At 43.0% G+C, this 15,064-nt stretch overlaps 1 long non-coding RNA gene across 1 annotated transcript in view; it reads right to left on the bottom strand.

Annotated features, from left to right (window-relative positions):
- LOC120753071 (uncharacterized) overlaps positions 1–13,745 on the bottom strand; it is a 69,432-nt gene extending 55,687 nt beyond the window's left edge. Inside the window, exons 1-4 of the long non-coding RNA XR_005700948.2 lie at positions 13,555–13,745; positions 10,902–10,937; positions 10,093–10,201; positions 2,983–3,054 (exon numbers count right to left, since the gene is read on the bottom strand). This is a non-coding gene — a long non-coding RNA (uncharacterized LOC120753071). The remainder of the gene's footprint in view (positions 1–2,982; positions 3,055–10,092; positions 10,202–10,901; positions 10,938–13,554) is intronic.
- Between the last annotated feature and the right edge of the window lie 1,319 nt (positions 13,746–15,064).

Below are 15,064 nucleotides of genomic sequence, written 5' to 3'. Positions count from 1 at the left end.
GGCCCCAAGACACAGATGTAATGCTGCAGGTGGGCTCTGAAAAAATGGACTAGAGGGCCACAATCACCTCCCTTCACCTGCTCCCCTTCGCTCCTTTCCATGCAGCCCAGCACACGGCTGTTCTTTCTGGGCTGGCAGCACACGTTGCCGGCTCACGCTCAGCTTCTCCTCCATCCGCACCCCAAGCGCTTCTCCTCAGCCCCTGCCCCGCTCAGCTTCCTGTCCCCTCAAAGCCCGTGCTCAGGGGGAGCTGCAGCCACTCTCTGCGTCAGTGCCAAAGCCGTTCCAAGGCAGAGCACTCCCTGAGGGACAGCCCTCATCCCCGGCCTCCACCTGCACATGCAGCCGCTGGCCACAACTCCCTGGCTGCGTCCATCTGGCCAATTCCTCATGGCCAGCATAGCCCACCCTCCAAAGCCAGGCCTGGGCAGCGTGGGACTCGGGCTGTCTGTGTGTGCCACTGGGCATCACAGGCTCACTGGGCACATTCAGCCCTGTCAGAGACTGAAGTGTTATGGGCAACGGCATAAACATTGCTAGGAAGGACATCTGCCCATTACGGCAAAGCGGCATAAAGAGGCGGAGACCTCCCAAGCCCACCCCTCCTTCACCTGACTGCAGCTTTGGCCTGCGACTTGAGCTGCCTAACAGAATCTGCCATACCATCAAGGTGATGCGGTTGTTCAACTACCTCTGCTCTAGGGACAAGCAAACAAGGCTAAGGCAGGACCCCATGTATCCACAAGAAAGCCAATGCCAGCAGCTGTCCTGAAAATCACCTTGGGCCAGGCTCGGGCACGGGAGGCCATAGCCCACAGCCTCATCTGCTGAGGACACGTCTGCACACATTCCCCACAACTAGGAAGGGAGGAGGAGAGTTCTGGGGCTGTGTTGTAACCTCTGGTCACAGGCAGTGAACACGCACCCTCCCTCACACAAACTGGCTCAGCTGTAAAATCCCCACCCTGGGAAGCCACATCCACTTGACATTCCCGTCCGAGGCAGCTGAGGAGCTGCCATAATCCAGCCAAGACCCCCAAAGCGACGCCCAGACTCATTGCTGAGCCATTGCAGTGGACCACAGCTCGTGCTGCAAAGGGCTGACACAGATCCAGAGCCTGCTGCAAGAGGCTCTGTCCAACTTGTCCCCACCAGGGGAGGTACTTGGCTCTTCCCACCCAGCAGCCCAAGTGCGCATCAAGCCTCTGAACTTTGTGTTTGCCGGGGACCCTCAGCACCAAGGTCTGACGGAGAGCGTCCAGGGGACACCACTGGGCTCCAGGGAGTGGTGAGCTTTTCTACTTCATCTGTGGCTGGCACTCTCCTTCTCTCCCCCATCTCCTTTCTATTTCTTTCTGTCTCTCTCTGCCTCTTATTTACTGTCCATTTAAACCCATACTGTTGACATTGGCACATGGTCTCACATTTGCACCCTGATTTGGGCAGAGGTCTTTCTGATCATTTTAATAACCAGATCATGACAAGGGGCTAGAAGCCCGCCCCTCCGGGGGCTGCTCCGTGCCAATTCCAGCAGCTTCCGCTGCGGAAGGGCTGCTGGGCCTGGCCCTTTGTGACACGGGGGCCATGTGTCAGGGCCCTGGATGATGCGGGACATTCTGCTGCCATGGGGCCCTTGTGACATGGCAGGGCCACGCCCACAGGGCCTATATAAGGGGCGCGGGGCCCTGCGCTGCCCAGTCCCAGGAGAGCACCTCGCTCAGCAGGAAGCAGCTCCCGGGACACCACTGCGCCTTCAAGGAGATCAGACACGGAGCAGGACAAGGCCAACCCCGACTCCCAGGCACCCAGCCCCTTGCCCGGCTGGCCGGCAGACCAGGCCCTCAGCGGGCAGTGGCTGCGGACAGGCGGCGGCTCAGGCCTGCCCCTGTCCCACACTGAGGAGGAGGGGCCCTTGGCCAAGACGGAGGAAGACTGGGAATACGGCATGGATCAAGAGCTCTGCCAGGCATCTGGCCAGCAGCCAGAGGAACAGGGGCACCTGGGGCAAAGCACGGCTGCAGAGCTGGAAGCAGCAGCTGCAATAGAAAGGGAAGAGAGCCCCACCTCTGCCCCGCACAGCCCCCGCTGCCCCGAGCCCGGCCCATTGGGAGTCCAGGCACGCAGTGAGCAGCAGGAGGAAGACACAAAGCTGTCCCCAGGAGAAACCAGCAGTTACCAAGATGTGTCAGATTGGGAAGAGTCCTTGGACCAAGACCCTTCTCAAGAGGAAGACACTCTTGACCAGAAGGTGTACGGAGAGAATGGAAAGAGACCCTCCCCGCTGTCCAGCTGGGAAAATGACAGCCACCAAGACCTCGTGCGGGACAGCTGGGAACAGAGCATCGGGACCAAGGCCTTTCTGCCGGAAGATGACGAATGGGACGATGTCAGCGTCCTCGAGCTCTCGGAAGACCAAGATGGAGAGCGAAGACTGGCAGCTTTGGCACAAGGCGGGTTCCCCGTGCCTGTCCCTCGCGAGGCTTGGGTTGAGCACGGGGCAGCCGAGCCCTGCCCCCCACGGCCGCCCTATGCCTCTCCTCCCCACGTGGAAGCCCCGGCACCCAGAGGATCCATGGCCTCTCGTGCCTTCCTGGAGCAGGTGCCAGAGGCCGGCAGCCTCAGCCAGCAGCGGGCCCCCTGCAAGAAACATCTCTCCCGCCTCAGGCGGGCGCTGCGGGCGCTGCGCAGCCTGTTCCGCTTCCCCTGCCTGGCCCCGCAGCCCCAGGATTAGGGCCTGCCGCCGGCGCCAGCCCTGCCCCGCAGATGGCGGCTGGCCCACAGCCTGACCAGCGTCCTGAGGGAGCCACACGTGCTGCCTTTGCCTGGACATGGCCCTGCAGTCTCAGCAGTGCCCGGCTGCTTCAGAGCATCCCAAGTGGCTCTCCCCAGAACCTGAGATTTCCCACGTGGCCAAACCCCAAACCAGCACCTGTGGGGGTCACTTGCTGCCAGCTGGCTCAGCGGGGAATGCCAGACACTCACCAGGGTGCAAAGAGACCAGCAAAGTCATTCAGTCCCACCGTCAGCCGGGCACCACCATCACCAGCCCAAAACCTACCAAAAGGAACACAACAAGCAATAGAATTAGAATAGCAATAAGAAGAAGATGAAGAACCAGTAGCAGTAAATAGGAATAGGAACAAGAATAAGAATAAGAATAAGAATAAGAATAAGAATAAGAATAAGAATAAGAAGCAAATAAGAAGAAATAGTTATAGGAATAAGAAAATGAAAAATAAGAAGAATAAGAAGAATAAGAAGAATTAGAAGAATTAGAAGAATAGGATGAAGAAGAAATATTAGTAGTAGTAAATGTAATAATAATTATAAGTATAGACAGAAGAAGAAGAAGAAGGAGAAGAAGAAGGAGAAGAGAAAGAAGGAGAAGGATAGTAGTAGAAGTAAGAAAACAGTTATAAATATAAAAATAACAGAAACACACTAAATTATGATGATGGCAATACTAATAATATCAAATTAAAATACACATCCACACATGTTCTAGAGTCACAGTATAGTTTGGTTTGGGAAAGATCTAAAAAATGATCTAGTTCCCCCTGATTATCTTATGCACTCTGAGTCCTCGCTCCTCTTTCTTTCTCTCTCTCTCCCTCACAGTTCTTGTGAAATAAAATCCATGTTAAATTGACACAATGCTGCAGAAACCCAGCTAGCCCGCACAGCCCGGCACCGTGCCGAGAGCGGCCGCTCCCGGTTCCAGATCGGGCTCGGCTAGCGGTGAGGAGCAGCGCTGCCGGCTCTCAAGGGCAATCGGCCGTGATGCGCCGTGGATCGGAACAAAGGACAGGGACGGGTTTCTCGTGCGTGTCCCAAAGGATTTATTCTCGCAAGGAGTGCAGCGGCCAAAACCCAAAGAGCCTGCGCTTACGCTGGCTTTTAAACGGGGGAGGAACCAGGGGGGATACAATTCCTGGGCCAATCTGGGGTACAACGGGGAAAGGAGTAAGGAGGGACTCACACCCTGACAACCTACAGGGAAGGCAAGGGGAGCGGCAAGAGTCACATGGGCCAATGGGGCGTTGAGAAAAAGCGGAATTCCCAGGCAGGGGTTAGGACTGACAGGGAACCCTCTATAAAGAAAGGAAAGGACTAAGCAGGAATGCCATCATGTAAATGAGGTAACAGGTGGATCTCGGCGTTGAATGACAGCTGCACAAGGGAGGAGAAACTAGGGGTAAAACCACACATATCGGGGGGGAGGGGGGGCGTAACAGGGATAAACTATTTTGGGAGGATAACTAAATAATAACTGATCAAAAACAAACCACCACATGAAATAAAATCCGGAGGTTGTCATCGTATGGTCTCATTTGTGCCTCAATTCGGGCACAGGCATCTCTCCCGAAGCCAACTGAAACACATTCTCTGCCCAGCCCATCTTCATAGCACAGGTGCTCTGGCCCTCTGAGCATGTCCATCGCTCTCCTCTGAACTCATTCCAGCAGGTCCATGTCCTTCTTCTCCTGGGGCCCCAAGACACAGATGTAGTGCAGCAGGTGGGCTCTGAAAGAATGCACTAGAGGGCCACAATCACCTCCCTTGACCTGCTCCCCCTTTGCTCCTTTCCATGCAGCCCAGCACACGGCTGTTCTTTCTGGGCTGGCAGCACACATTGCCGGCTCACGCTGAGCTTCTCCTCCATCCGCACCCCAAGCGCTTCTCCTCAGCCCCTGCCCCGCTCAGCTTCCTGTCCCCTCAAAGCCCGTGCTGAGAGAGATCTCCAGCCACTCTCTGCATCATTGCCAAAGCCGTGCAAGGGTCCCAGGGCCGAGGCAGAGCCCTCCCTGAGGGACAGCCCTCATCCCCGGCCTCCACCTGCACATGCAGCCGCTGGCCACAACTCCCTGGCTGCGTCCATCTGGCCAATTCCTCATGGCCAGCATAGCCCACCCTCCAAAGCCAGGCCTGGGCAGTGTGGGACTCGGGCTGTCTGTGTGTGCCACTGGGCCTCACAGGGTCACTGGGCACATCAGCCCTGTCAGAGATTAAAGTGTTATGGGCAACGGCATAAACATTGCTAGGAAGGACATCTGCCCATTTTGGCAAAACCAAATATAGAGACGGAGAACACCCAAGCCCAGCCCTTCTTCACCTGACTGCACCTTTGGCCTGGGACCTGAGCTGCCTAACAGAACCTGCCATACCATCAAGGCGACACAGTTGTTCAGCTACCTCTAGGGACTGCTCTAGGGACGAGGAAACAAGGCTAAGGCAGGACCCCATGTATCCACCAGAAAGCCAAAGCCAGCGGCTGTCCTGAAAACTAGCTTGGGCCAGGCTCGGGCACGGGAGGCCATAGCGCACACACTCACCTGCTGAGGCCACGTTTGCACACACTCCCCACAAGCAGCAATGGAGGAGGAGAGTTCTGGGGCTGTGCTGTAACCTCTGGTCACAAGCAGCGAACACCCATCCTCCCTCACACAGACTGGCCCCACTGTAAAATCCCCACCCCATAATTCTACATTCTAAAGGCATCTCTAGAAGGACTTTAATATTTTGGTCTTAATACTAGGACAATGCAAATTCTGAACAAATTTAGAACACATGCTTCATATATCTTGAGCCTTGTGTCCCAGCATGGGCACATCACCTGGACTGGCACATGTAAGGCCAGAAATCATTATGAACATATCCCTAGTCTTTATCAGAGAGCAATTCAAAAGCTTTTCCTTGGTAATAGCAAGCATAGAGCAGAAGGCTTTGGAAAAAAAAATGGTCTTTATGAAAGTTTAAAATTTCTGAAAGAGTACATGATCTATGTAGGTGAGAGTTGAGTGCCTTTTTTTGAAGAAGTCAGGTTTGCCTACGTTTGACTGCATGCAATAGTAAATTTATATATATCTCTGCATTGAGATATATAAGATAAGATTTACAGGAATTTATACCCATAGGTTTAAATGACCCTGAGACTGTGTTATAGAACCAAAGACAACTGGAGCCAGAAAGAAATTTGTCTACCTGTCGGATGTGGTCATTTAAAACACCTATCAAAATAAAAATGTTATGTCTGAAAAATCTTTTCAATCAAATACTGTACTAAAACATCATCTCAAGTTGCTGAAAGTATTCCAAATAAATATATTTGGAGAAGGATTAATATTAAACTGCATAATTTTAATATATAACAATGCCTTTTAAAATATTATTTATATTGTCACTTCAAATGTCTAACTGCCTTTGTTCAAAAGGCAAATTGCTGCAATCAAAGATCTGCTTCACAACTCTAGTGGTCACATGCTTGTCCTTTATTGCACATTATGCCTGGTTTTTTAGAGGGTAATTTTGGCAAGAGATAATCTTGCTATCAAATAGACAATCGTGCTTCCTGAACATGCTCTCTTCAGTACAATATTACTAATAACCTTTCTAAGGAGAACCTCACACTCACCTTTGGTCCATTTTGTTAAATTAATTACATAAAGGCTACAACACCCCTCTGGAGAGTAATAATGGCTTCACCAGTCAGCAGTTGAAAGATTTCATTAAACTACTCTCAAACCTTTGAAGCTCATCTTAAAATAAGCCATTGTTATAAATATTAAGTAATATCTTTTGAGGGAAGGAGCTGGAAATGAGTACACAATTACCACAAAAGCAAAAGATAAATGGTCAATTTACATTCAGCAGGAGGTGATGCTTGATGTTCCATTAAGAGACATTAAACCTCTTGGCTAATCGTAAGAATCAAGTGAAGGAAGAAATTTTTTAGTAAGCTCAATGGGACATTGATTAAGCCAAAATACTAAGATCTCCATCCCCAGTTCAGGTGAAGTATATAATTTCAAGAAAAAGAGTTACTCTTGTTTTATTCAGCTGGACTCCAATAGATTTAAGTGGATTTCAATAGAGTAGAAATATTCATTCTGCTAATACTTCAAATTGAAACATATTTTCTTTTGCCCTTCTATATCTCTTTAATAAATAAGAATAAAAAATACCTGCAACCAAAAGCACTTTTCTATATAAAAACTATGACATCAGACTCTTCTGTCTCTCTGCATGGGAGAGACATCATGTTTTGTTTAATCTAAAATCCTCTCTGTTTTTGGTTGTTTGTATTTCTATACAAACTCTTCACTATATTTTACTCTGAGGATATTAAGATGCAAGAAATATAATGCCTCTTTACATCTGGCCGCTGCACAAACACTCATATATCTAGAAGACAGCACTATAAGGGCTCCAGAAATCCCAGTTTTCTAATGTTTTAATTAGGATACATGAAATCAAGGTTTACAACCCCCAGAAAGTAAGTAATGAAAAGAAGAACAGGCATTATATCTCAAAATAGAAAAGAATATTTACAGTGTCTTTAATTTCATCTATCCTTACGTTCAAACCTCAGAAAACATTCGATCTTCCAAATTTTAAGACTCTTTTCAAATATAAGACCTTAAACTGTTCTTTGTGGATCCTACAAGAAGCAAACAAAGAAAGTTTCATCTCCTTTGGAGTGACTTTTCTTTTCACACTTTAAATAGCAGAGAAAAAAAAAAAAAAACAAACCAAAAAAACCACCACTACAGAAAAGTACCTTGCTGAAAGTATGAGCAGAAAGCCAGAAAGCCTTTACAACTGGAAACAAAATGAGTACAAGTTTGGTTTTTCAGATGAAATGTCAGAGAGGTCAAATTTATTTTGTAGAAGCATGAGTGGATTAATGAAAAAGGAGTTCTTGCTTTCAACAGGTTTTCACCAAATGGTTTCCCAAATGCTACATTAGCATCACTAAATGCATAACACCAGCTGTAGTGGTGGTCATTTTAGGATATGGTGTACATTTTTTTTTTCCCTTCTAGACTTCTTTTAAATTACAAGTGTGAGTAGGCCTACAAATCAAATATTTTATCATGAAAAGGCACATAGGCATCACCTTCCTCTCTATTTATAGAGACAGCCCTAAAAATTTAGATTGTGAGTAAAGTAGAATGAGAAACCAGAAATATTAGTCTTATTAGTATAATGCAAATTTTAGCTGCTTAAAATGTTCAAAGTGCTTATTTCCCATATCAGGTACAGGAAACAAGCTTCAGCTTTTAATTATAATAATGTCACACCAGCAATACATAAATAAAGAGACAGGAGAGACCTGCATAGCCTACATATTTATTTTGGCTTCCAATATTTGTGATGATTGAAATTAGATGACCTCTAACTAAAAACCTCTTCTCTATTAGGAATATTTTGCTCACTAAATTCTTCTCATAAGATAACTTTTTTGAATTTCTGTATTTAACCAATTGGGTTTTGGCTGCCATAAATGTTACAAGAACTTCTTTTCATGTGAGGTTTTATTTTCATCTTGAATATATTTGGGCAATCCTTCTAGGAATCCCACAAAGACCCCAAATGGACATACTGAAGACATAAATCTTCCTTTTCTCTAACTGAGTGAATATGCTGACCACAACCAAATCATATTCTGACAATCTATTAACCTGACAGAAAGAATAATATTTTTTGAGGAAGACTTCAAAAAACAGAATGACTTTGAAGATTCTGTCTCCAGCCTCATTACATGAAAACAGGATATATTTCTCTGACAGATGCTTATGGATTTTATCTTTTTCCCCTGGTAATCATTCAGAATTACAATTTCCACTATTCAGAGAGATGTAAATAGTGGAAAGCTTTGCTGCTCACAACAGCAAGAATGTAAAGTTTAACATTTTATTCCTTCTTAACTTGAAGAACTCCTTGACTATGACTTAGCAAGTCTTGCTTTTAAATGCTCAATATCTGAGACTTCCTACAGTAGAAAATATAGAGCAGAGACAGTTGTTAACAGGTTTATAGAGTGAAACAAGTTGTATGACATGGAGAAACAAGAAAGATGGAGGAGTAATGACTTATTTTGGATGTAGAACTGGTACAGAAAATCAGAACTAAGACTGGAAGGCTCTGGTGCTAGTGGTGATGCTGAAAGCAATAATGGGTGTCAGCTGGGAGACGTAAATAAAGGATGCCATAAATAAATGCTTTAGATTTGAATCTTATACTCATTTTAATTTATTAAATTCACTCAAATGTTGAGATTTTTGCCTTTTGAAGAAAACCATAATAATAACAATTTCCCTTCAAGGAGAGGAAAGCACTGCCAACAAAAGAAATGTCCTTGTTACAGAAGTTATTGATTATAATTGCTTTGTCTAAAATGCCTTTTTACTCAAGACTGACTGATCAATAAATGTACCCAAATCACACTAGTTTCCTTTTGCTACTAAATTATTCATTTCAGACATCGTGTTCATTACAGAAGTTCTAATTTTTTATAAAAGCCTTCCCTAGGACATTATCCTCATTGCAGAAAACCGTTCTGGTAGCCATGTGGTTTAGTTATTTTTATATTCTACATAGTCTAAGTATTTTCTCACAGAAACATTGCAATTACTTTATTTATTTTCTGTTTATTTGTTTGGGTTTTTTTTCAGTTTCAACACATTTAGATAATTCTTTCAAGAATATGTATTAATTACCTCTTCAGATCTCATTAAAATCCTTGTTTTGCCCAGTTTATGTGCCAATAGCAGTTCCGTGGATCATATTTGTAATGACTTACTAAGCATCCAAATACTTATGTCATATGTGTTGCTGTTAATCTACTTCTTTTTAATGTGCTGCTGTTTTAATCAGTGGATAAGAGACAGATTTTAAAACATGTCAACTTGGACACAAAATAGATCCACAATTATATCCAGGGTTTCATGAAATCACCACAAAAACAGAAAAGGAAGCTAGTATTCAAGGGGATAACCAGTACATGGGAACTGCGGTCGATGACGGGAAATAAATGGATCAGGTCATAAACGGATTTTGCTAAAAAAGAAAATATTCCAAGAATAAACCACAGATTTAACCAGGACACTAGACCATCACTTCATGCCAAGATACTTTTCCAGAGGCCTGCTGGCTGAGGAAGACAGTTATGACTTTACAGCTACTGAAAGAGATCACAAAAGCGCTGATGGTTAATTACAGAATCACAGAATATCCTGGGTTGGAAGGGATCCACAAGGATCAACAATATCTTATTCCTGGCCCTGCACAGGACAGCCTCAAGAATCTTACCAAGTATCTGAGAACACTGTCCAAATGCTTCTTGAACTCTGTCAGACTTTATGCCATGACCACTTCCCTGAGGAGTCCAAGTTCCAGTGCCCAAGCAGGCTATATAAATCTGTAATAGATAAAGAAAATATAAATAAGCCTAAATAGACATAAAGATAGCAAAAAACCCCAAAAAAACCAAACCCAACAGTTGTAAGTGCTTGGATACCTGTCTGTTCAACCTCTGACCAAAATACGAGAAAAATATCCTTACCTCTAAACATGCCTGATGAACTATGGAATGTCAGCCAGCTGCAGTTGGCAAAAAAATTATGACATTAAACAATAAAAGAGAAAAGATCAGGATTTTAATACTGTCTTTTTCTCCAGTTCAAAAGTCAAACACACTGGATTTTTTGGTTGGTTTTGTTACTTTTCAAACAATTTACCAAGACAGAAATGTATCAGCAAATAAATGCCAGTTTCATTAACAGAAGAAAAATAATACTAAGGTTACAGATATGTAAAAGATACATAACAAATTTTAAATTAATTGAATATATGGTGTGAAACAATATATACTTTTTTTTACCAAACAGATAAAAAGTTTATTCACATGAAAATTCAACTTTGCAGCTTCCTCCTGAATAAAAAAAGAGTAGTATTACAGCTTTTAAAAAAAAATCTTTGAAGCTCTTAGAATCAGTTAGTTATCATTACACAAGCAGTTCAATTAAAGTAATCTTTTGAGATTTGATAACTATCTTCTGTAATGATCATAACTGTGAGAGAGGAAGACACAAAGTGTTTAATTTTATTGCAGTACTTACACTCTGTTTCACTCTGCTGCCCCATTAATTCGTAACCTATATGTTTAAGACAGAAAAAAAGGAAACACACTCAATTATAAACTATGAAGCACAAGGTATATTCTGTTTTATGTTTATTCTGGTCTAATTCCAAATATAGAAAATGGGGTTCATATTCTTAAATATATCACACTAACCATTTAGGGCCAGAAAAATCTTTTTTATATAAAGACTGGGACTAGACTTAGTCCTTTATTTTAACTACAGTACAGTTCTTTGTGGAAACTGTTTCAAGATCAGCAACCAAAGAAATCAGCTTTAAGAGAACCCATGCGTGAAAATTTTCCTCTGCAAGTCCTTAATATAGAGGAACAGAGTCTTTATTACAGGTAAAGGCGGATTCTGCAGTGGTTCTGGCTCATTCTCCAGCAAGAAAGATTAAAATATCCGTCTTATCTGTAACAACCTATAGTTAGTGACCAGTTCAATATCATCTAACCTAGAGTCAACAATCTTCTACGTGTCTGGGATGTATTTTTTCTCACAACTATATATGTAGAATGACTGAAATTAGTAAAGTTTGCATTCCAGTCTCAATTTCTTCACAGCTTCCCATGAAGCGCTGCTACCAGAATTTGCCTACCCATGTCTTCTGCCGTGCCCTTCTGTCTTTCTGCCCTCGACCTCTGGCTTTACTTGTGTCTCCTGAGCCAAAGTACTCCTCTACTCTTTCACTCTTCAGCCTTCACTTTCCCAGGGTTACTCTGTTCAGAGGTCAAATGGTGCTGATTTCTGATAAACCACTTCTGCCAAACAGTTATCCCAACCAGACAAATCCACTTATCCATCCTCACTGGACACACAGGATCTGTTCTACACTGCTGCAAGCAAATGCAGCAGAATCAAAGGACAAAAGCATCCCATAGACTGTCAGTCACCTTTGAGGTAGCCTTTTGACAAACCTTACTCTTGACAAATATTGCAATTTCAACTAGACAGAGCCTGTGCTGCAGAGAGACTTCTGGAACAGTATCTCTCACCCCCAGAATGGTTTTGACTTATTAAAGAAAATATGGGTACTGATCTAGTATCGATACCCAACTGTGAGAGACAAAAACTCTCTTAACAGTTTTAAGTTAAAAAGTGTACGTTTATTACGATGCCGGGCAGCGTGCAGGATAGCTCCCAAATACACACCACAATTTACAGGTGATCACAGAGTCCTTTTATTTACAAAAGCATTGAATACCCAAAACATAAATGCATATTCATAATCCTGGTACATCCCATCCCCCACTTCGTATGGTAATTAGCTAAAAAGCCATTAAGCATGCGGAGTTTGTTTTTTAAAATGGGTCGGTGCTCCTTTTCATGGGGACGTGTCCCCAGAATGAGAAAGTAAAGAAGTCTTCCTCATTCTGACCTTTCTACCTTTTCAATGCAAGTGTGATAAATGAACCCTTGGTAGGACTCCTGTTTCCTATGTCCGTGACTGTTCAATGGGTTTCTGGGCAGAGGAGGCCCACAATGGTCTTATGTTCCTAAAAGCTATTTATCAGTTTCTGTATTCTTCATTATAAACACAGCTAACCAAACATAAAGTTGACAAGTAATCAGTTATTCTAATATGGAAGAGTGATCCCAAACCCAGTTTCTCTTAGTTAATTACTAACATTTAATTTCAGCAAAGCCTACCTATCTCTTTTAGTTAATTTCAGCAAAGTTTATCTCTAACTAAAATCTTAACCCTTCTAAAATCCTTAATTCTCTAAAGTTTATGTCTCAGTTTCAGGGAAGATGAGGAGGAAGGCTGATGGGAAGAACTGATAATTCATTCAGACAGGGAAAAAGCTCAAAAGGTTTGAATTCACTAAAATATTTGAAAAACAGTCCCTACATACAGCTCTGTGCAGCTGTGAGCTGGAACAGAGGGTCCAAAGTATGATGTACTCATCAACTCCTTTCTGAGAGAAGCAGTATCAGGCAGTTCTGTGAGAGACCATCAATAAAACCCTTCAATGTGATGTCTATTGCCAGCAGCTCACTTAAGTGACTCACTTGCATTCCAAATATCCAATAAAGCTTAGATTAGAATTAGATGTAGATACAAGAAATTACAGCAATGATTTTTGAGTTCCTGCCAAAAAAAGAAATAACTGTGACTCAGAGAGGAGACAACAAAAAGAAATATGAAGCAAGGATTGCTCTCTATATTTTGTACTAGAAAAAAATGGGAGGTGTGAAAAAACATGGGGCAGTTTTAAAATAAAACAATGAGCTGTTTCACAGAGCAGTATGTATTGCACTGTACAGCTCAATTCAGTTTTAGCTTTAGAAGCTGGCAGAGATTCAAAGAGCAAACAGACAAACTAACAGAATGATTATCTGGGAAAAGGTGTTTATGACAAGGGCATCCCCTCCAGCTCCAGAAGCCTTGAAGATGAGAGGCTATTCTATGAGCATCATTGTGGGTCTTACTTGATTTTACAGCCTTCCCTAAACTTCCTGAACAGTTTGTTGTTATAGGAAAGAGAATAGCCCAGAAGAAAGTTATTGATACTATGTTTTGCTCTCATGCTTTGAAATCCAACAAAATTAATATGTTTTACACATTTGACAGTAACAACCTTCTCATACAGCAAAAAAGTGTCCCAAGCAGTTTGTTGCTCCTTACCTTTTTATATCCTGTTGCCATATTATGTGAGATTTTGTGAGATGTTTATAGCTCTGTAGCTGAATTCTCACAGTCGCACTCTGTAAACAACTATGTTTTCCACATTCCTTTCTGATGAGAGTCAACTGATGGACTTCTGGCTGGGCCAGTGGGATGGAGAGGTGGCAACCTTGTTCTCCAATCCCTGATCATTCTTCAAAACCTATAAAAGCGAGGTATTCGTAAATAAAAACTTCTTCAGCCTTCATCTCATGGAGTCAGATCTGTGAGTATTTATTCGTGTCCTCTAGCGACAATATCCCATCTGCTCAATGGACATTTTGGAGCACTGTGTTACCCTGTGAGCAAATCACCTAGTCTGGTTATCTGAGTTTATATGTTATATAAAATCAGGGTTGACTTGGCTTCTTTGTGAGACTGATTATTTACTTTTCACTTCAGAGCTATGACAGTACACAGTTTGCAAGGAAAGGAAGTTCAAGTCTTGTGCATAATCCCATCTGAAGAATGATCTTCAAAGATTAAAAAATAATAATCTGACCATCAAAAGGAAGGCAAAGGTATCAAAGAAGATCACAGGAGGATATAATCTTTTTCACTAAGAAGAATATATAATCTCCTATCATAGCAAATATGAGTCTATTACAATCCATATGATTTCACTATTGTTACAACATTAATAAAACCGAAGAGTAGCAAGGGAATCTGAGGTTTGCTAATTTTGCTAAAGTTGTCCTTTCCCCTAGAAAATTCTTCAAACCTGTTGGCAAATAGCCCTTCTGAAGAACTTCAAATGCTTCACACAGGAGGAGCTGGCAACTACCCAAAAGCAGGCTTACTTCTATTGTACTGGCTTCCTGCACTTCTAAGAGCAAAAAGTCCAGCCTACAGACTTTGTAGAAATCAAAGGGGCACTGAATACCAGGGGGAGGAACATCAGCTAAATGGAAAACAAAAGACACTGCGTTTTGCCTCCTCAACTAAGGGCAGAGAAATCTTGTTTTTCTCATTTAGTGTTGACTTCTTTTAGGAGTTTCCTGAGTCTTCTCAGCTGGTTTTGTGAGCAATCGGACAGGCCTTACAGACTCATGGTGCCATGTCATGAAAGCAGAAAAGAGAACCAAAATGGACAGAAAAGTGAGGCAGCACTAAATCTCAAGCATACTATTATACTTTACCAAGTTTGTCAAATCCTGATGGTCCTGCATAGGTACAGAATGAAACAGTGCTAATGGCAGTGGAAGTTAATATGACCTGGCGTGAAGCTTTGGTCCTCTCAAAAGGTGCTTAGACTACAAGTTCCTCTAAAGAATCAATTATCAATCTTCTTAGTGTTCTTTAATGATTCATCTAAATAACATATTCTGTCATTTCATATTTCATTTAATTTTGTGATCCAGTTACATAATGTGTACATCAAATCACACTGTCAGCTGATTCTTCATTGATTTATGTACACAGTTTTCTGTCCAAATTCTTATTCATACAATAGCTCAAATACTATATTTTA

This window comes from Hirundo rustica, chromosome 5, assembly GCF_015227805.2.
Source record: "Hirundo rustica isolate bHirRus1 chromosome 5, bHirRus1.pri.v3, whole genome shotgun sequence".
NCBI classification, from domain to species: Eukaryota; Metazoa; Chordata; class Aves; order Passeriformes; family Hirundinidae; genus Hirundo; species Hirundo rustica.
The sequence above is the reverse complement of the archived record's forward strand: the minus strand, read 5'-3'. Positions and strand labels throughout refer to the sequence as shown.